A 21,817-nucleotide genomic window follows, 5' to 3' on the forward strand; every position below is an offset into this window, starting at 1 on the left:
CTCTGTCCTTGAAACTTTAAAACAGGCCCCTAGTTTTTCTTACTTGTGTCGAGTCATGTGATTGGAATGAAGTCTCTCAATTATACTGTGTTAGTAACTTCATAAGGGGCCCTATGCAAGTGTTTCTATTTTGATAAAAACATCCTATATATTAGATGGCTCTATGTTACTGGGATACAACATTTCAATTTCTGGTTTTTGCTTTTTCAAATCTTAGTTTTCAGATGTTTTTGTCTCATTTGTTTAATTGAACTGAACCCGAATTAATCATTTTCAGAATTCACTGATTTGTTGCAGAAAAATAGATGTTCTCATAACATGGAGCCTTTTGGTATTTGTTAGACCTGGTAGCCACTGCTAACCAGTGCTAAAGTGCTTGTGCTCTCTCCCTTAAACATGGTAACATTGGCTAATCCCCAAATGGCACATTTAATGCACTTATAGGTCCCTAGTAAAGTGCACTACCTGTGCCCAGGACTTGTAAATAAAATTCTGCTTGTGGTCCTGCAGCACTGATTGTATCACCCACATAAGTAGCACTCTATCCATGTCTCAGGCCTGCCATTGCAGAGTCTGAGAGGGCACTTTTACACTGCCATGTCCACCTGGCAAAATAACCCTTTTGTCAGGCCCAAACCTTCCCTTTTATGTCTTATAAGTCACCCCTAAGGTAGGCCCTGCACATCCCAGAGGGCAGGGAGCAATGTATTTAAAAGCTAGGACATGTATTTTTAACTTTTACATGCTCTGGTACTGAAAAACTACCAAAGTCGTTTTTCACTACAGTAATGTCTATCTCTATATGAAATCACAACTTATGGTGAAGTCAGATTTTATATTGCAGTTTTGAAAATGTTACTTTTACAAAGTTGGCATTTTCTTGCTGTAGCCATTTCGTGCCTGTTGTCTGTCTCTGATGATTTGTCTGGGGTGGGTGGCAACTAGGTTTTGTGCATTCCCCCTAGACAGCCAAACAAAACTAGAACTTAGGTGTGCCTTGTTGGGTCTTGATTGGCCATCCTGGCAGGCTGGGAGGAGGGAGGAGCTGCCACAGCCTCACTTACACCTGAATAGGTTGAGTACTGCCCCCACAGAAAGGGCTGCATAACCCTCAGGAATGAATCTGGAGCCAAGGCAGGAAGAGCAGGACCTCTGTGTACTCAAAGGCATGTCTTTGAAATCTTCCCCACTTCAAAGGCCCATTTGGCTATAAATACTGGACCTCTGACACCACCCAACTCAGTGCATGTCTGGACCTGTGAATATTCTGCCAGGAAAAAGGACTGCTATGCTGTTGAAGTACTCACACTCTACTGAACTGCTGCTTTGCTGGACAACTGCCTTGCTGTGCTGCCCTGCTGCCTGCTGTTCTTCTGCCTGGGTGAGGAGGACTGGACCTGCATCACATGAACCAGAGTGGCTCTGAGGGCTAGCTGGCTGGCCTCCTGATCTGAAGTCTCAGGGACATAAAAGACTTCAAACCACCCTCACCTGCAGTCTGTCATCTGTGAGTCTACCCTGCCAAGTAGTGCCACCCTAGTGCTGGACTCTTGGAAGTGGACCTAAAGTGTTTACAGAATCACTGCATCACAGCTTTTGTGTGGAGCAGAACTGGTATATCACCTTCAGAACTGTCACTGAAACGCTTTTGCCGGCACGAGGTCCTTGCATCCCCGTTGGCAGCAGCCTCGACAATGACGAATATCCACATTGCCTCAGTGCTCCTCGGAGCCAACTCATCGCGACAACTGCACAATGTATTCTTGACACCAATCTTTGCATTGCAAGCCTGGTCTTCTGGGCCCTTGATGGTGACAGAGCAGGAACTCGCACCCTAACTCCGTCGCCCCTCAAAACTGATGCATTGCCACTGTTGTGTGGAGAAAACTGACACATCCCCCTTACTGTATGATTTAGAACTAGTGCAACTCTCCCTAATGCTCTGCAACCAAGATTCATAGTACTTTGGTTCAACAGGCCCAACTGAATCCCTGTAGCTGGCCTGTGCTCCATCATGTTCGGCCTGAACATTTGCCTTTGTGCATGACCAGATAGACCTGGTTGGCGCTTATCACTCTTAATTGGTATTACACAGGTTATTCTTTAAAAATTCATGACTCAAATTCCACTTTTTGGATTTTTGTCATTTTGTTCTTGTTTTATTTGTTAAACTAAGTTCTATTTTTCTAGCCTGGTGTGGATTTTTTTGTGTGGTGTTTTTACTGTTTAACTGCTTGAAGTGTTGAACAAATACTTTACACATTGCTTCTAAGTTAAGCAAGTTTACTCTGTCCAAAGCTACCAGAGGATGAACACATGTTAATTCAGCATTTTCCTGACACGTAGAATTATAGTTTCTGCTTGACCAGGGCTCACACCCAAGTCAACCAACAACCCAATTTCTAACCGTCATCCTATGTCTAGCCCTTGTACTGTTCCATGGCTTTGTGAGTAAGAGTGAGTATATAGCTTTAAAAGAGTAAACTGCTTAAACTAGTTGCTATGTCTTGGCCCACACTGTAACGGAGTGGCATTCTGTGTCATGTCTGTCAAAAAATCTTGAAAACATTCAAACATTCTGGACCTTTACAACTATAGGTTAGAGCCTGCCTCTAAGCCAGGTTTAGCACTTATCATTATGTACAAAACCCTTTTTATGTAAATGGGAGGGCTTACAGACTTCTTTCCTCCCTTTTCGAATTCGGAAAGGAATTTATTGAGAGTTTGTGACTTAAATTGCTTTTGCCATCCATTGATGAGGTAACGGACCTCGCGTTGGGCTGGTAACAAACTTGCTAAGAGGAAGGTGCCTCCTTTGGACAGGATGCCAGCAGCTTCTGAGGGGTTGGCAGAAGTTTTCCAAAGACTGTTGGCCAAACAGTGCTCAATCTTTACTATTTAGGCAGTGACTGGATAAATAGTGACTTTTTTGCCATTTGCACGACTGCCAACCAACTAGTGCAGAACCTCCACTGTTTAGCCAGCAGCCACAAAATAGTGACATTTTTCTACTTTCTGCACGGCTGGCAGCTGAACAGTTCTGAATCTCTACTATTTCATCAGTGGCCAGGTAAATAGTGATGTTTTTCTCTTATTTGCTCTGCTGTCGGCTGTTGTTAGCAAACAGTGCAGAATCTCTATTATTTAGCCAGAAGCTGGGTAAATAGTGAGGTTTCACAACTATTTTCAAAGCTGCTGTTGAAATAGTAAATAATTTCTACCATTTATCCAGGCACCAAGTAAATAGTGGTAAAAATTCCCTATTTACCTGGCGGCCAGGTAAATAGACGCTACCAAATGATTGATGTAGGACAATAGTCTATTAGCACCCAGAGTCTGTTCGTCAATGAAGATTTGAAATTCTTACCAAACATTTTGGAGCAGTGTTGCTTTCCAACAGATAAATGCTGACAATCAGATCCAGGGATACCAATAAATAAGTACACAGGTAATGATTACAAAGTTTTTAATGTGAAGACAGGTTCCGGAGGCCCCATTCAGTGTTGCAAAAAGTGTGTGCATGATATTCGTGAACATTTCAAACAAACATACAAAAACAAATATACACAACAAGGTTTCCAGTCAGCCCCAAAGCATTGGATTGAATTTTCAGAGGCAACTGATAACACTTATGTGCACGAGGGTTATGACCACCAATGCCCCAATCTCACCAAAGAAAGGAAGATAAATTCACCGCCTTCTCAAAATACAGTTCTCAATACATTTTGAAAGTCAGGAAAATAATATAAATGTATTGCTGTATTTAAAGCATTTTAGGTGACTAGAAGGTCTAGGCAGTCCATACAAGAGTGCTAATTAGGCATTAGGCATCTCTCTGTTTATTGTCCTCCGTCTTATGATAGGGCCAGGGATAAAGAGAATGTCAGTGAATACCTGGTATTAGCCAACATAAAGATGGCATTAAGGATGTTATCACCTTTTACTATATCTTAACCAAAACAGGCAAAAATCCAGCTTCTTCTGTCTTCCGCATATCCCAGCCAATCTCAGTAGTTGGTGTCAGCATTCTAAGCATTGTTATTGGTATTCCATGGGGAATTAGCAAACTTTCTCCAATTCGCATGATGGCCTGCTTATTTTTGGCTACTTTATCGATAGGAGGAAAATGGTAAACAGCGAAGATTTTAAGTTTTTCAGGCTTTGATGGCGGCCAAGAATTCAGTTTTTAAAGGGTGGAAATCCAGTAATATTTCTTCTGTATTCTTGCCATAAAATTCTTCTTTTAAACCTTCTACAGTAAAATAGCGCTGGCTAAGCCCCTTCAAGATCACATCATTTGTCACATCTTATAACCGCCTACATGAGATGCTCTGTGTTTGATTTCTGAAATTTAGTATATTTTCTTTTATGGCACAGTACTCAGCAACATGTTTTGTTTCAGAAATGTGTGATTATCTGAACAATTTAACACCTACATTTCATTTTGAGTCTACCGCAGTAGCCTCACCCCGAGTTCAACACCTTGTCAGCTTTAAGTAGGGCACTCAGCTAAAAGCTTTTGGGTGGGAGTGCTCAAGGATAATACGATGTAATGTATATTCCATGTGTGAAAACTGTTTGATGTGCTAAAATAGACCATATACACTCCCAGAGACTGAGACGCTTTATTCTAGTGATAGTTCTGCGGCTGTGATTAGAGCTAGAAAATCAGACCAAATGTACTGAAAATGCTTGCATTTATTATAAACAAATATTTGCTTTGTTGCCCATTTGGCAGTCTTATAGAGCGGTAATTTGCAGATGCTCCTATTAAAACAACTGTAAGTACTAATTTAGTCAACCTTTAATTATTGAAGATTCCGTATATAAACTAGGATTTAAGATTTTGACCATCTGAACATAAATTCCTGCTGAAGGCGTATCCTCTAATCACAATAACCCACCGAGTTGCCTTAACATCTTTAAAATATATGGTGCCTAGAATGGATCAGGGCTAGCCCTAGACATTTACACAGCAATGGTTAGATAAACAAAGTAGTAGATATCTCTTCACCTAGCTATGCTCACAATTCTTCAAGTCATTGTGGAAGGATCATTTAGGTTGTTGATTTACTGCAGCAGTATAGCAGTGAAAAGATGACAAACAGGGGCACACTTAAGAGCCCCCAGCGACATATAGCACCATATTAGCGTATTTTGTTTCAGTGCTAAGGTGGCAATATTATGGAAAAACGCTGCGCCATATTTACAAAGTAGCGCAATGCATGCAATGTGCCACTTTGTAACCCCTTGCGCCACATTATGCCTATGCCAGGCATAATGTATGCAAGGATGTTGTTCCCCCGTTAGGGGGCCTTAAAAATGGGGCAAAGAAATCGAAAAGATTTATTTGTGACATTTTTTGCTGCATTTTTAAAGCCTGCTCAGAGCAGGTGTTAAAAGGGATCACACCATTGGTTACAGTGGGCCCCTCTGTACTATTCAGGGTTAGCACCAACATTTTGGCACTAACCCTGAACAGTAAATCAATAGCATCCAAAATGTGGATGTTATTGCCCTCTACCCTGTGCCATGGTAAGCCGTACTTTAAATACGGCACACACATGGTGGTGGTAGGGGGCGCTAAGGGGCGCAAGAAAAGTGGCGCTGCACTAGGTGTAGCGTCACTTTTCTGAAATCTGCCCCATAGTGTTTTACATGAACAACTCACACTTCCTGACGACTTGCAGGTTCTAATGTGGATGAGACATGCCCTTGTTGTTGGTCTGGGACTCCGGCACATATTTCTGAAAGGATTTTTAGACATCATACTTTTAAATCAAGGGTAAATGCTGACAACCCTTAGAGCTGAAACAAAGTGAAGCATTGAGGATTTCTGCTGATAGTTGTGAGAAATTGGGTTGCTGGTTGAGGATGGTGTGAGGCCTTCTCAAACTGCAGCCACAATCCTTGTCAGGGTGAGCCAAAAGAGTCACTATCACATTTTCATTTTTTTTTTTTGATTTCGGCCAATCATGGCCATAAACAATCATCATAAAAAGAAACACAACAATAATTAATTGTTGCAAAAAATATACATTTGCATAAGTTTTAAATACTGTTAAAAATGTTCATTAAAACCATCCAAACACTCACTCGGAAAACTAAAACTATCATTAAAAGTGTTAAATCATCCAATGGTTCCTGTGATTAATAATGCAAACATCTCCGAGAACCTTCCGCAATTAAGCGCACATTAGTGCAACTCATCTCATCATAATATATCTAAACATGAAACCTATCATAAATGATCAAAAATAATCAGCACTAATTAGATTGTAAAGGACAAAAGCTGCTGCAGCATGAGGAGGACTCTCAAGCTCTTGTCTCTGCTGATGGGCGTAGATAGATGGAGCTAGAGTGACCCACTCAGGGCCATATCTATCGGGGGTCTTGAGTGCTCTATGAAGAATAAGCCAGGCAGCAAAAATATATTTAGAGATAGCTGGTACTATTACCGTGAATTAATCACTCTTACAAAACCTGTAGACACTAGCACATTCAAAGAGTGATATAGTTTTACTTAAACGCACTATCCACTTTCTCCTTGGAACTATGGGGCATATTTAAGAAAAGTGTTGCTGCACACAGTGCAGCGCCACTTTTCTTGTGCCCCTTAGCGCCCCCCTAACGTCACCATTTGTGCGCCATATTTAAAATACGCCACACCATGGTGGTAGTTAGGGGACTACCTTTGGAATTGTTTATGCTAGTCCGCCCCTTTGCGGGATTAGAATAAAAAATGCTCTAAGCAGGCATTAAAAGCGCCCGGAAAAAAAATGGCGCAACAAAATCTGTTAGATTTCTTTGTGCCATTTTTTTGGACCCCCAATGGGGGAAAATCTCTTTGCATACATTATGCCTGGCACAGGCATAATGTAGCGCAACGGGTTACAAAGTGATGCAATGCATGCATTGTGCCACTTTATAAATATGGCACAGCGTTTTTGGCCTTTTAATGCCACATTAGTGTAAAAAAAATTACACTAACGTGGCATTCAAATGGCGCTAGGGGCTATTAAATATGTCCCTATGTATTTAGGGCAGAAGAAAAGGAAGTGTTCATCTGTTTCTTCACCAGTAAAGCAAAGTTTACACTTGCTATCACTAGGACAATTTGAGAGCCACCGGGCTGTAAAAGCATCCACGGGTAACGTGCCATATCTAAACTATAAAAACAAAGAACGGGCACTAGCAGGTCTAATAATATCCATAAAAGAATTGGCAAATGGAACCTGCTTGATGGACAAAAATTCACTTGTCAGCCAGCTTTTTGCACTCACCTGAAGAACTCGGACATTAACAGTCTCCCAAAAAATCTCCTTAACAAGATGATCTCTATTGTTTGGGATTGCTTCGGGATTATGCCACAACTGGGGGAAGTCTAAGTCTACCCCTTCTGATTTCATTTTGCACAGCCAGCTGACCTTCTGCAAACAATCTGGGCACCTCAGTATACCCTTAATGCCCACCCTATATCGTTCCAATTCAGCTGCCTTCCAGAGGCGAATCCAATAAAGTGGGGGCTTTAGGGCTGTGTGGTCTGACTTGGTAAACAGCCCAAGATCTTAAAGGTATCAATGAAGTGCCCTTCCCCATCCCCGTAATGTTTCTTAAAACATTATTTCCTTAACTGAAAGGGTATACCGGCTGCTAGAACTCCACATTTCTACAGCTTACAGTGCAGCTCCCCTGACCTGTGCCTTATATATTCCCATTACAGGGTTTAATGGGGGGTGCACAGCAGTTTTGGCCTTCCGGCCTAAATCCCCCCATGGCATATTATATGAGAGCTTTTTATAATATGCACATCCCACCTGCCAGTGTCCATTACCCCAGATAATCTATCTCAGTGACTCTTTCTAAATTGACGGAATTCATCAAAATTCTGACATTCGGCTTTTTTCCCTCGGGCTGCAAACCATCAATTTTGTTTTCTCTACGTTAACTTCAAACCCATAGTCTTTAAAAAAGAAACAAAAATTGTTGACTAAATTCTGGAGGCCCCTTGGCAGTTTTAATAAGATGAGAGTATCATCCACGTAGAACAGCCCACTGTTTTCTGGCCAGCCAGACAGGAGAATCATTGACACAATGAGTTAAGTACTCAACACCATTGTTGATGTACAAAAGGGAGAGGGTGGGGGCCAAAACACAGCCTTGCCACACCCCCATCTCGACTTCAATGGGTTCTGATAGTGTCCCATTATTAACAGGTGATTTAGGCGTGTGTGCCTTCAGGTAAGTGGACGACTAAATTAAGCAAATCAGATGGTACGCCCATTCTCTTCAACGAGCCCGACTGCTTGCCTCTTGGAGCCAGGTCAAAACCTGCTCAGAGGTCAATAAAAGCAATCTAAAACTTACCTCTCTTATGTCCACTGTCTCCCATCTAATTCCCATAACTCTCAGAATTTGATCACGGCAGTAACTGCAAGTCTGATTCCAGCCTGTAAACGTGAGCTGGCCCGCTCTCTTCAATCCACTCAACCAGCCACTCCAGAATGTGTTTATCAAAAATCTTTTGGAGGTTTTTGATCAAACTTATCGACTGGAAAATGTCAGGATTACTAGGGTTGCCCTTTTTAAAAAGAGGGAACTTATCTGCCCCCTTCCAGGTCTGGGGAATGGATGCACCAGCAGCAACCGCATTGCAAACCATGTTAATGTACAGCACCCAAATATCGGGATTGGACTTCTAAAGGTCAACCGGAATTTTATCGAGGCGGTGGCTTTACCCCCATGTAAGACAATTTACAGCCACTGAAGTTTCCATCATACTGAACACAAGCAGCGGAGTGCTCTCCTCACAGGAAACCCTCACCTCTCAACACCAAACTCTTCTCCCCAAGAATAAATTGAACCAAAGTTATCAACCCATTCAACAGATAGAATTGAAGACCATGTTGGAGTCTGGGACATCCCGCAATCACTTGATACCAGCTTCCAAAACCTTCCATGGTCATCACATCTTGCTGCTTCCAAAAGAGCTTCCCAGAGCTGCTCCTCCCAATATCGCTGAGCCTGAGATACTCCAACCTATAACTTATTCTGGATGGCTTAATCAGCCATCTGTTCCCCCCTTTGAGAGCCATCAGAATCCTATATTCGTTTTTTCTGCAGGATTTGGTATACCACCCACCAGTTCGCTTTGGCCCTGTCTTACCTGAAAAATCTTTAACAATTAATTCTTTAAGACGATCGTATAATTTTAAATCCTCAACTACCATCTTCTCATATATTCCATGTGATTTACCAGCAGTTGATACATGGTTGCAGTGGTACAGGGGGAAGAATCAACCACATCCCACTTAACATTTTGTTTGTTAGTCGTCACTATGAGATGTTGAACGAAATCTCTGGGGTAAGAGCCTCAATGGAGGGGATCAGGTTTTTAACCCCCTTGGTGCCTTGGACGAGGTGGTCTCGTCCAGGCACACAGTGCTTGTGTGCCCTGGACGAGACCAGCTCGTCCTGCACCCGGCCCACTCCCCCAAGTTGAAGATGGAAGGGGAATCCCTTCCCTTTCCATCCCCGACCACCCCTCGGCAATCTGATGACGTCAGCGCGCTCACAGCAGCAACGTCATGAGATGCTGCAGAGGACGTGTGTGGAAGCCATTTGCTTCCAGCGCGTCAGCAGGAGAGGACTTCTAAAGGTAAGTCTATCTCTTTTAGGGGTTTTGGGGGTGAAAACAGACACGGGGAGAAAGGAAAGAGTTTTTCCTTTCCCCCTGTGCCTGTTTTCAGTGGATTCCTGGCCCCGCGATCGTGGACCAGGAATCCCCACTAGGCACCAGGGATTTTTTTTCAAGTTTATTTGTGGGAGCGACCACTTGGGCAAGGGTCGCTTCCATGGGGGGCTATTATTAATCCTATTTCCTCCCCCCCCCCCTGGGGGCAGATCAGCAGTTTTTTCAGCCGATCTGCCCCCGGGGGTGGGGGGGTCGAAAAACACTAGACCACCAGGGATTTTATTTTTCTTTATGAATTTGGGGAGCGACCCCTTGGGCAAGGGGTTGCACCCCTGGGGGGCGACAACTAATCCTATTTTGTTCCCCCCTGGGGGCAGATCGGCCGTTTTTTTGCCGATCTGCCCCCAGGGGGGGTCGAAAACCACTAGACCACCAGGGATTTTATTTTCCTTATGTTTTCGAGCAGTGACCACTTAGGCAAGGGTCACTGCCCCGGGGGCAATAATTTGTATATGGTTCGCCCCACCCGGGCTAGATCGGCCATGTTCTTGGCCGATCTTGACGCTGGGGGGGTCGAAACCCACTAGGCACCAGGGACTGTGTGGTGTGTGTGTGTGTGTGTGTGTTTGAGGGCACCCCTTGGGCAAGGGTCACCCCCCCAAAGGGGGGAAAGTAAGTATTGGCCATTTCTGCACGCCTTGGGGGCAGATGGGCCTATTTTTTTAGGCCCATCTGCCCCCAAGAAGGTCAGAAACCACCAATACTCCCGGGATTTTCCTTTTGCTCCCCTTTTTTTGTTTTGTGCTGGGGGTGCCCCACTTTGCCTCCTTTGGCAAGGGTCACCCCCTAAAGGGGACACAGAGCTGTTGGCCGTTGCTGCCCCCCTTGGGGGCAGATTGGCCAAGTTTCTTTACGCCCATCTGTCCCCAGAGGGGGCAGAATTCACTTAGGCACCAGGGATCCTGTGTGTGTGTGTTTTATGTGGGGAGGCGGCACCTTTGGCAAGGGTCGCCCCCCCAAAGGGGGCACGTTACTGATGGCCATTTCTTCCCACCTTGGAGGCAGACCGGCCTATTTTTGTTTAGGCGCATCTACCCCCAAGGGGGACAGAAGGCACCAAGATGTCAGAGATTATTTTTTTTGGTTCCCTTTGTTTTTTTGTGTGCTGGGGGTGCCCCCTTTGACAAGGGTTGCCCCCCGAACGGGGCACAGAGCTGTTGGCCATTTCTGCCCCTCTTGGGGGCAGATTCGCCTATTTTTTTAGGCCCATCTGCCCCCAAGGGCAGAAACCAATTAGGCACCAGGGATCTTGTGTGTGTATGTGTGTGTTTTGTGTGGGTGGGGGGGCAGCCCCTTGGCAAGCGTCGCTTCCCAACGGGGAGCACATTATTGATGACCATTTCTGCTCCCCTTGGGGGCAGATCAGGCTATTTTTTTTAGGCCCATCTCACCAGGGACAATTTCTAAGTTCTTGGTGGCTGGGTGTTTGTCAACTGGCAAAGTACTTGTATTTGTGATTATAACAGTTTATTTCTTCTTTTTGTTCTGGTTCAAAGCTTTTGCTTCGTTTGCTGTGGATCCTTGCAGTTTTGGCAGTAGTTGTCCTGCGGTTTGCATAGTTGCATGTTTTAGGTAAATGAAAGCAATTTACTCCAAAGGAGTATTGTTGACATGCATGAATGACATGTTTGTAGGTGGTGTACTAAATGTAGTATTGTGTGTGAAATTGTCGTTAGATTTGAGCACAATGATATTTATGTTGTCATATGTCTAATTTTCTTTTTTCTTTCTTCTTTTTAGTGGGATATCATTGGTGATTGCTGTGTCTGTGCAGAGTAGTTGCTGGTGAGTAGCTTTTTCAGGCAAGTGAGTGGTATAGTTTTTTAGTACATAACTCTTTGTGACAAAACTACACTTTATTAGTTATTTTAGTGCTGGTTGTTATTGGCAATCCATTTGTTGTTAGTGAGGATCATGGCTAGCCGCAGAGTGACCGCTCAGCAGGTTGTTGGCATGCTTTTTGAGTCGTTTTCAGACCATGGTTACGAGACTGACTCTGCATCTGAGGCAGAGGAGGAAGTAAGAGATTCTGGCAGTGAGTTTTCTGTCCGAGAAGATTCTTCTGATGAGGAGCTGCTCAAAGTCAGATGAAGGGCCTGTTTTAGAGGAGGACATTGATGTGCCAAGAGTGCAGCAGCCTGGGGCTGAAGGGTTTCCCATTAGAAGACCTGACACCTGGACTGCCCCAAACATGGAGCAGCCACAGTTACCTGCATTTACTGGTCTCCCAGGGTGTAGAGTCAATACGGAAAACATTTTGCCTGTCAATTTCTTTCACTTGTTTATGGGCGATGTATTTTTGGAAGTGATTGTGGAGCAGACTAATGTGTATGCGGAGCAATATTTGAGGGACAACGCTGCCAGACTTAGGCCTCAGTCTAGAGCTACTCAGTGGGTTCCCACATATCTGGAAGAGATGAAAAAGTTTTTAGGTTTGACTTTTTTGATGGGGTTGATAAGGAAGCCGTCACTGGGTTCTAATTGGTCTACTTGTCCCTTGATGGAAATGGTTATATTTCCTGCAACTATGACTCATAATCGCTATTTGCATCTTCTTCGTATGCTGCATTTTGTAGACAATGCTTTAGCCTTGCCACAAGATCACCCTGATTGTGACCGTCTTTTTAAGATTAGGCCGTCCTTAATCATTTTGTAGATCGGTTTTCAGAGGTCTATGTTCCAGGCAAAGAGATAAGTGTGGATGAGTCTTTGGTCCTTTTCAAGGGGCGTTTAGTTTTTAAGCAGTACATTCCTAGTAAGAGGGCACGGTATGGGATTAAATTGTATATGCTGTCAGAAAGCAGTACATGATACGTGTATAATTTCTGGGTCTACACTGGTAGGGATTCCAGTATTGACCCTCCTGGTTGTCCGTCCACTTTTGGAGTTAGCGAAAACATTGTGTGGGAACTTGGTAGACGATTGTTTAACAAAGGTCACCATTTGTACGTAGATAATTCTACACTGGAGTGCAGTTGTTCAAGGAGTTGTTTAGAGTGGACACTGTTGCTTGTGGCATAATCCGTTCTAACTGGAAAGGCTATCCAAGGGAGCTTGTCCTGTAAAAAACTTGAGAGGGAACAGTGCAGTGCCTTGCGGAATAATGAGCTACTAGCTCTGAAATTTTCAGACAGGAGGGATCTGTACATGCTATCTACCATCCATGATGAGAGTACTTCCCCTGTGGCTCTTTGGGGTCAGGTTGCCGAAGTGCGCAAACCTGCATGCATTTTGGACTACAACAGGCACATGGGTGGTGTTGATAGAGTAGATCAGAGGTTAGAACCTTACACTGCTCTGCGTAAGTCTTATGTGTGGTATAAAAAGTTGGCCCTACATTTCTTTCATTTGTCAACTTTTAATGTCGTTAATGTGTTCAAGGATTGTTCTCCTGAGTCAAGGATGACATTTGTTAAATTTCAGGAGTCGGTGATAGAGAGCCTTATTGTGGTGGAACAGGCAAAAGTTCCAAGAGTAGCAGTGGTGGAGGATGTGGCTAGATTGAAAGATTGCCACTTTCCAGATCACATTCCTCCCACTCCCAAAAAAGACTTACCCACTAAGAAATGTAGAGTATGTGCCCGAAGATATATCCAGAGGGAGAGCCGGATGTACTGCCCCGATTGCCCTTCAAAGCCTGGGCTGTGTGTGCCCGGCTGTTTCAGAAATTACCACACAAAGAAACATTTTGAGGAAATACCGTGAGCTTAAACTGAATATTTTATATTTTCATATGTTCATTTTTACGGATGGCATTACTGTCATGTATTTAGTTAGAGCTTTTGTGTTTGTAGTTTTGTACTTATAATTAGTTAGTGGTTTCTTTGTTGTTTATAAACGGAAAAAAGTGATGGTGGTGTGCGTGGGGTGGTGATTGGCTGGCGGTGTGTGTGGGGTGGCACTTGGCTGGCGGTGTGCTTGGGGTGGTGCCTGACTGGCGGTGTGCATGGGGTGGCACCTGGCAGGGGTGTGCGTGGGATGGCATTTGGCTGGCAGTGCGTGTAGGGTGGTGCTTTGCTGGCAGTGCCAGCCAAACGTCAGTCCACACACTACCATCACCTAGTGTGACTGCTGTATCAGGTATGTGGGCGTATGTAAGTGATGGGCCCTTGAGTGGCGCTGTCTGTCGATGCAAGTGTTGTAATGTGCTGGACCTGTGGCTGGCAGCGTGAATGGTCTTGTGCATGTCATGTATGAAAGGTGTGTGAATGGACTGTAAAACGGTTGGTGCCTTGACGCGGCTTTACAGCTCACAAGCTGTGAGTCATTGGTTCAGTTTTTTGGCCTTTCAGTTATTAACAGTGCATTTCACTTCTGTGAAATCTCTTGTTAATAAAATTTGATCTACTGAACCATCATTCACCCTGGTGCCAAATCCATCCAGTATGTGTGGTACAAATGACAAAACCTGCTACGCTGTAATCAGGCGTCACAGCACACTTGTGATATGCTAGGTGTCTCAGGTGGGACCCCGATGATGAGGCATGCCACCAACTTGGTTGGTGGGTGAGGGGTCTTTTTCACATAACCCAAGTGCGTTTCTTTTCACAATTTTAGTGTTTGGCACATCACGGACGTACGTGGACATATCAAAATGATATATTGCAAAACTACCTGTGTTTGGGGGGGAGGGGCACCTATGTTTTTGGTCGTGGGTGCAGCCTTCATCCAGGGAAACCTACCAAACCTAGAATTATTTTTAAACTAGACACTCCAAGGAGTCCAGGGAGGTGTGGCTTGCGTGGATCCCCCAACATTTTCTTACCCAGAATCCTCTGCAAACCTCAAAATGTGCTTTAAAAAGCATATTTTCCTGACTTTTCTTAGTAGGATCACCGCTCCAGCACAAAATTCCTACTCCTCAGCATTCCTCTCAGTCTCCCAAGTAAAATGACACCTCACTTGTGTGGGTCCCCAAAGCAGAGTCAGCCTAAAGATGTATAAAAGAAGAATATGTCCTTATCAATTCGCTGTGCTATCCCCTCTATCTCTACAAGTGTTTGGCCTTATTCTGTTGCAGGCACCTGGCCCACCCACACAAGTGAGGTATCATTTTTATAGGGAGACTTGGGGGAATGCTGGGTGGAAGGAAATTTGTGGCTCCTCTCATATTCCAGAACTCTCTGTCACCGAAATGTGAGGAAAAAGTGTTTTTTTAGCCAAATGTTGAGGTTTGCAAATGATTCTGGGTAACAGAACCTGGTGAGAGCCCCACAAGTCACCCCGTTTTGGATTCCCCTAGGTCCCTAGTTTTCAAACATGCACAGGTGTAGTAGGTTTCCCTAGGTGCCGGCTGAGCTAGAGGCCAAAATCCACAGGTAGGCACTTTGCAAAAAACACCCCTGTGTTCTTTGAGAAAATGTGATGTGTACACTTTGTGCTTTGGGGCATTTCCTGTCACGTGCACTAGGCCTACCCACACAAGTGAGGTACCATTTTGTATTGGAAGACCTGGGGGAACGCTAGGTGGAAGGAAATTTGTGGCTTCTCTCAGATTCCAGTACTCTCTGTCACCGAAATGTGAGGAAAAAGTGTTTTTTTAGCCAAATTTTGAGGTTTGCAAAGGATTCTGGGTAACAGAACCTGGTGAGAGCCCCACAAGTCACCCAGTCTTGGATTCCCCTTGGTCTCTAGTTTTAAAAAATGCACAGGTTTGGTGGGTTTCCCTAGGTGCCGGCTGAGCTAGAGGTAAAACTCAGCAGGTAGGCACCTTGCCAAACACACCTCTGTTTTCCTTGAGAAAATGTGTTGTGTCCACTTTGTGTTTTGGGGCATTTCCTGTCGCGGGCACTAGGCCTACCCACACAAGTGAGGTACCATTTTTATCGGAGACTTGGGGAACGCTGGGTGGAAGGACATTTGTGGCTCCTCTCAGATTCCAGAACATTCTGTAACCGAAATGTGAGGAAAAAGTGTTTTTTTAGCCAAATTTTGAGGTTTGCAAAGGATTCTGGGTAACAGAAACTGGTGAGAGCCCCACAAGGCACCCGGTCTTGGGTTCCCCTAGGTCTCTAGTTTTAAAAAATGCACAGGTTTGGTAGGTTTCCCTAGGTGCCGGCTGAGCTAGAGGCCAAAATCCACAGGTAGGCACTTTGCAAAAAACACCTCTGGTTTCTGTGGAAAAATGTGATGTGTCCACGTTGTGTTTTGGGGGATTTCCTATCGCAGGCACTATGCCTACCCACACAAGTGAGGTACCATTTTTATCGGGAGACTTAGGGGAACATAGAATAGCAAAACAAGTACCATTGCCCCTTGTCTTTCTCTACATTTTTTCCTCTCAAATATAAGACAGTGTGTAAAAAAGACATCTATTTGAGAAATGACCTGTAATTCACATGCTAGTATGGGCACCCCAGAATTCAGAGATGTGCAAATAACCACTGCTTCTCAACACCTTATCTTGTGCCTATTTTGGAAATACAAAGGTTTTCTTGATACCTATTTTTGATTCTTTATATTTCAGCAAATTAATTGCTGTATACCTGGTATAGAATGAAAACCCAATGCAAGGTGCAGCTCATTTATTGGTTCTGGGTACCTAGGGTTCTTGATGAACCTACAAGCCCTCTATACTCCTGCAACCAGAATAGTCCAGCAGACGTAACAGTATATTGCTTTAAAAAATCTGACATTGCAGGAAAAAGTTACAGAGTAAAACGTAGAGAAAAATGGCTGTTTTTTTACCTCAATTTCAATATGTTTTTATTTCAGTTGTTATTTTCTGCAGGAAACCCTTGTAGGATCTACACAAATTACCCATTGTTGAATTCAGAATTTTTTCTACTTTTCAGAAATGTTTAGGTTTCTGGGATCTAGCATTGGTTTCACACCCATGTCTGTCACTGACTGGAAGGAGGCTGAAAGCACAAACAATCATAAAAATGGGGTATATCCCAGTAAAATGCCAAAATTGTGTTGAAAAATTGGGTTTTCTAATTCAAGTCTGCCTGTTCCTGAAAGCTGGGAAGCTGGTGATTTTATCACTGCAAACCCTTTGTTGATGCCATTTTCAGGGAAAAAAAACACATGCCTTCTTCTGCAGCCTTTTTTCCCATTTTTTTTCAAAGCAAAATTTTCACTGTATTTTGGCTAATTTCTTGGCCTCCTTTAGGGGGACCCACAAAGTCTGGGTACCTCTAGAATCCCTAGGATGCTGGAAAACAAGGACACAAATTTGGCTTTGGTAGCTTATGTGGACAAAATCGTTATGAGGGCCTAAGCATGCCCTGCCCCAAATTGCCAAAAAAAGGCCTGGCACCTGAGGGGGAAAAGGCCTGGCAGCAAAGGGGTTAACTGTTTTGTAGTTTCTCACTATCCTAATGAGACTACTGGATTCGGGCAGCAGAATCACTTGTACTGCGTGGACTGAGTCTAATCGCGCACCATGTGACACCTGTCAGCTTAATCAGGTTTGTTCCTGATAACTAGCCATGCCTCATCTCCACCCAAAAGCAGGGAGGATTGGGGCAACCGGGCGCATGACATACATGACTCCTCAGTGGAATCGTGGTCTTTCAGATCTCATCCGTTTCTCTCAGTTACATTAGTCTCACGTATGCAAGGACAATCAGAGGCAGAGTAAAGTCCAATAAGGTTTTATTGAAGTAAGTGCATCTTAGATAATAAAGAATATATTGCAATAACTAGGATGATGAAGCACAATAAGATTACAACTGTGACAAGTAGAGTAAAACACAAGAATAACACTACCATACTGCCACTTAGGTTTGTAGAGATAGTTCCTACCAAAGCTATGTTAGAGCAAAGCAGGTTAAGCTCTAATTCTGCCTTTCACTTTCCACCTGGGAAGACATCATCTCTCATACCTGAGCAAGAGGCCTATAGTCTACATAAGTAGCTGTAGCGAAGCGATCAGCATTCAGCACTCAGTCATGATCATCTGGCTGAAATCTCCCTCTAACGTACATGGGTCAAAGTAGTGTTTTTATAATAAAACATCTGATGTTCCAAGAAAGGATCCCCACGTAAGAGTGTGTATGTTTCTGTGAACATTGGAGACAAAGCGTACCACTTTTGCCGGCCACCTATCTTACTGCAGCCTTGAGAAAAGCACAGAGTGAAAGAAGTGTCTTGTTTAAGAACGCAGTGCTGACCTAGGTGAAGAACAGCTAGATAGAGAAAATAAAACAAGACCGCAAATGTGGCTAATGTTCAAATAGTATAACAAAGCTAAATAAAACATATCTAGGTTAAAGTGCACAGCGGCAGGCCTAGTTTGCCAAAATAACATGTATAAAACTATAGCTAAAAATGGCTACACAACAGATCATGATCACTTTCTGTGTGCTCCACAACCACCAAGTCTTCCATATGGCCCCACAATCGGATATCTAGTAACAGATATTCACGACGACTCCTACACATCCCACCAGTGAGTGCTGGGGCTAAATTGTGGTCTGAGCTAGAGTGACCTTTACAAGGCTGTGTGCTAAAGTAAGGTCAATGGCCTGTAGCGCAGCCATGGTCATTCTACACTTACTGTACGAGGTTAATTGCAGGATCCCCCATAGGTGGTCCTCTTCCCAATAAAGTTCCTGAGCCAATGGGTAGGGTTCAAAGTAGTGTGGAAATCCCCTGCAATCAACACATGATAAGTTCTATCACATCTGGCAAGTATATTGTCCAACACACGAAGGGTTTCAGATTCAATATTCCTTCCCACGCTTCTGTTGTAAAAATTAATCAGCAGGGGTATGTACTCTTTGTAGGTAGATAAAATCAAATCCTGTATATCAGCACAGTCGAGGTCCATTTCTTTGGCTTTGCACTTAAGGGTTCCGCTGAGACAAATTAGTAGGCTCCCTGAGGGCCTGCCAGAAGACACCATGCCTGCAGAAACCCATAAACTCTTGTATCCTGGTCTATACATGGGCTCCAAAGCCCAGGTTTCGTGAAAAACACAAATCATATTTTTATCTATGAAATCTCCCCAATCTGGATTAGACAATTTTGCCCCTAAACCACCTAAGTTCCACCTAATGATTTCACTTTGTTCTTAGACATGGCTGGAGGTTGTGCTGGTGCAGCACTTGTTGGAACTGGAAATTGTTGCACTCCTACCTCTAAGTGGGCTAGAAGCCTCTGGATAGTTCATTAAACTCTGTCTGAGGGCAGACATCATAAATTTGGGTGGATCTACAGTGAACAACCACCCCTAAGAAGCAAGGGTTCAGTGGAGGACCTGGTAAGCTCTGGTTCGCTAGGGCTTTGAGTCTATCTATGTCAGACAATGGAGATAAAACCCTCCGATAGACAGTTCTGTGAGGGAATAGATTGCCTCCTTGGATGCTGGTTCAGATAAATTCCCTTAAGACAGGATGTGGCCCCCAAAGGGGGATAGTAGCCTGGTTGTGGTTAAAAGGCTGCAAGTGGGCATAAAGAAGGACCCCTGTGAATCAGACCAGTCTCACAGAAATTTGAGAAAACCTTATTGACTATTGAGAGGGAATCAAAATGTATCACAACACAATCCCCCTCACATTGTTTGTGTAGCAAGCCCACCCAAGCCACCCTCCTCAGCATTAATAATGCAGGCACCAAGGAATATCAAAAATTTGCATTTATATGTAACCAATACTGTATTTGAGGGAGAGGAGTTTTAGGCGGTGAGTCATTAGTGAGTAATCATATAACTTTGCCCAAGATCTCCGCAGTAGCTCTTAGGTGACGTTCAATTGGATGTAGTCTCTTCTCTATCTCCTCCACAATCTGCTTTGTTAAAAGCCCAGATGAGCAGACTGAAACCCCCTGATCCCGTTTGGCCATCCTTCTTTCGAGTCTTGGACTTATTGGCTCTGCTGTACATGCACACTTGCTCTTTGGGGGTTTTCCACTGTGCTTCCTCTTTCCTTTGGAGGCTGAGTTCCCAAGTGTACCAGCTACGGGGTTGATTTGGTCCAAAGGGTTTGACAATTGAAGAAGGGTCTAGGGAGTTAAAACTCATCGTCACCTGACTATCACCCCTCACAACCTGCTGCTGGCCAGGCCTCAAGGTAGATTGGGGTGATGGCAAAGGTGAGGGGGGTAAGAGAGGTCCCCAAGGGGGCCACAATAGACAGCTGCCATTCAGCAGACTCAATCTCCCTTTCTAAAACTCCAACAGTCCTCTGTAAAAACTATACAATTTTACTGTTCCCTTTAGAATTAGAATGAGCCGCTGCTGCTTTCTGTGTCCCCATCTTTCACTAGGATGTTAAGGAAGGGAGCAAAAAAAAACCTCAGACCTCACCCAAATAGCTCCACTTCAAAACCCAACTGAGAGACAACAAAGCAGTATTTAATTATTGAGCAGGGCGTCACTTACTAGTTTTGCTAAGTGTACCAGGAAAAGGTGGATGTTAGAGGTGTGGCCCAGCCCAGCCTCTTTCCGGGTGATGATGGGCAAAGACTGGCCCACTCTTGCCCCGGTCTTCACCCGGGTTGAAAGCACCTTACGATTGCACCTCCTAGCACATCACGGCATCCCTCCCAGCCACGGACAGAGATGGGAGATGGAATTTACAACAAGGCCTCACCTGCAGTTTGTGAAGTGCGTCTCATACGGCGGGCTGACTGCCTCATAATGTGCACCTCCTGGCATGTTGCGGCGTCCTTCCCAGCCACAGTCAGCGAAGGGAGATGGTGTTTATAACAAGGCCTCCTCTGCAGTTTGTGAAGTGTGTCCCATATGGCGGGCTGACTTCCCCTTAATATGCACCTCCTGGCACGTCACAGCATCTGTCCCAGCTGCGGTCAGAGATGGGAGATGGAGTTTACAAGGCCTCCCCTGCAGTTTGTGAAGTGCGTCCCGTGCAATGGGGCTGACTGCCCCTTAATATGCACCTCCTGGTGCTTTGTGGTGTCTGTCCCAGCTGCAGACAGAGATGGGAGATGAAGTTTACAACAATGCCTCCCCCACAGTTTGTGAAGCCTGTCAGTATATTAACCTGTGCTTATCCCACTGGTAGCTTGGCACAAAGCCTAACTTAGAGGCAAAGTGTAAAGCATTTATGCAGCACACAAACAGTATTAAAGTGAAAACACAATCCAAAAAAAATCCTAGCCAATGTAGAAAAATAGAGTACATTTTCATAAATTGAATCACAACAGAAATGTAATGAGTACAACCAAAGGTATGCAGTTTCAAAGATTTAGGTACATGTAGTGCCTAAAAGCACAAAGCACCACTTGCGGTCATCTGATGTGCTAGACCGTGGAGAAGTCACAAGTTCAGGGTGACTGCAATGGACTACAGACCAGATACAGGGACCCGGTTAGTCCCACTTAAAGAGTTAAATTCTCAAAGTCTGGTGCAAAGAGTTCTGTTCATGGTGGAGAAGGCCATGAGGAGCAGGGGGAGTATTGCGGGATGGTTGTTAGTGTAACGTGAACAGCAGGCCTGGTGTTGTATATGGTTGTAGCTGTAGCACGACAATCTGGTCAGATGTTGCAGGTGGTCATTGCTGGAGCTTTGCATTGTCAGTCACTGCAGGCTGCCATTGTTGTAGTGTGAAGTGCAGATCTTACATTGCCAGTCATTCCTAGCGGTCACTGTAGCGTGAAGAATTAGGTTCAAAGAAACTTTGCATTGGAGGTTGTTGCTGGTGGCAGCATATTGGCATGAACTGCTCTCAGGAGGAGCTCAAATGATGCCAGCCAATGGTCCATGACCTGGGAAGGCACCTCCTGGGGACCATAAACTCACTCCAGCAGAGGCCAGCAGGACTCAGGCAGGTCCAGTTGCAAGTCCAGGCAGGTCCAGTGCAGTAGGTCAGCTGGGCAGTTGCAGGCATACTCTGTAGCTTGATGTGTCCCTGTACCTCAGACAGGAGGCCAGCCAACTGACCACTGGAGTCGTTCAAGTTAGCCTAAGATGAAGGGAGCAGGCCCAGTCTTCTTTCTCAGAGAGCAGGTCAGTCCTCAAGTAGTAGGGCAGGCCTCTGTGGATCAGGTCAGTCCTCAACCAGCAGGGCAGGCCTCTATTAGCAGCAGGGCAGACATCTAGGGATCAAGGAGACCTTGGGCAGCAGGGCAGTCCTCTGGGGGAGCACAGATCCTGAA

This window comes from Pleurodeles waltl, chromosome 7, assembly GCF_031143425.1.
Source record: "Pleurodeles waltl isolate 20211129_DDA chromosome 7, aPleWal1.hap1.20221129, whole genome shotgun sequence".
Taxonomy (NCBI): domain Eukaryota; kingdom Metazoa; phylum Chordata; class Amphibia; order Caudata; family Salamandridae; genus Pleurodeles; species Pleurodeles waltl.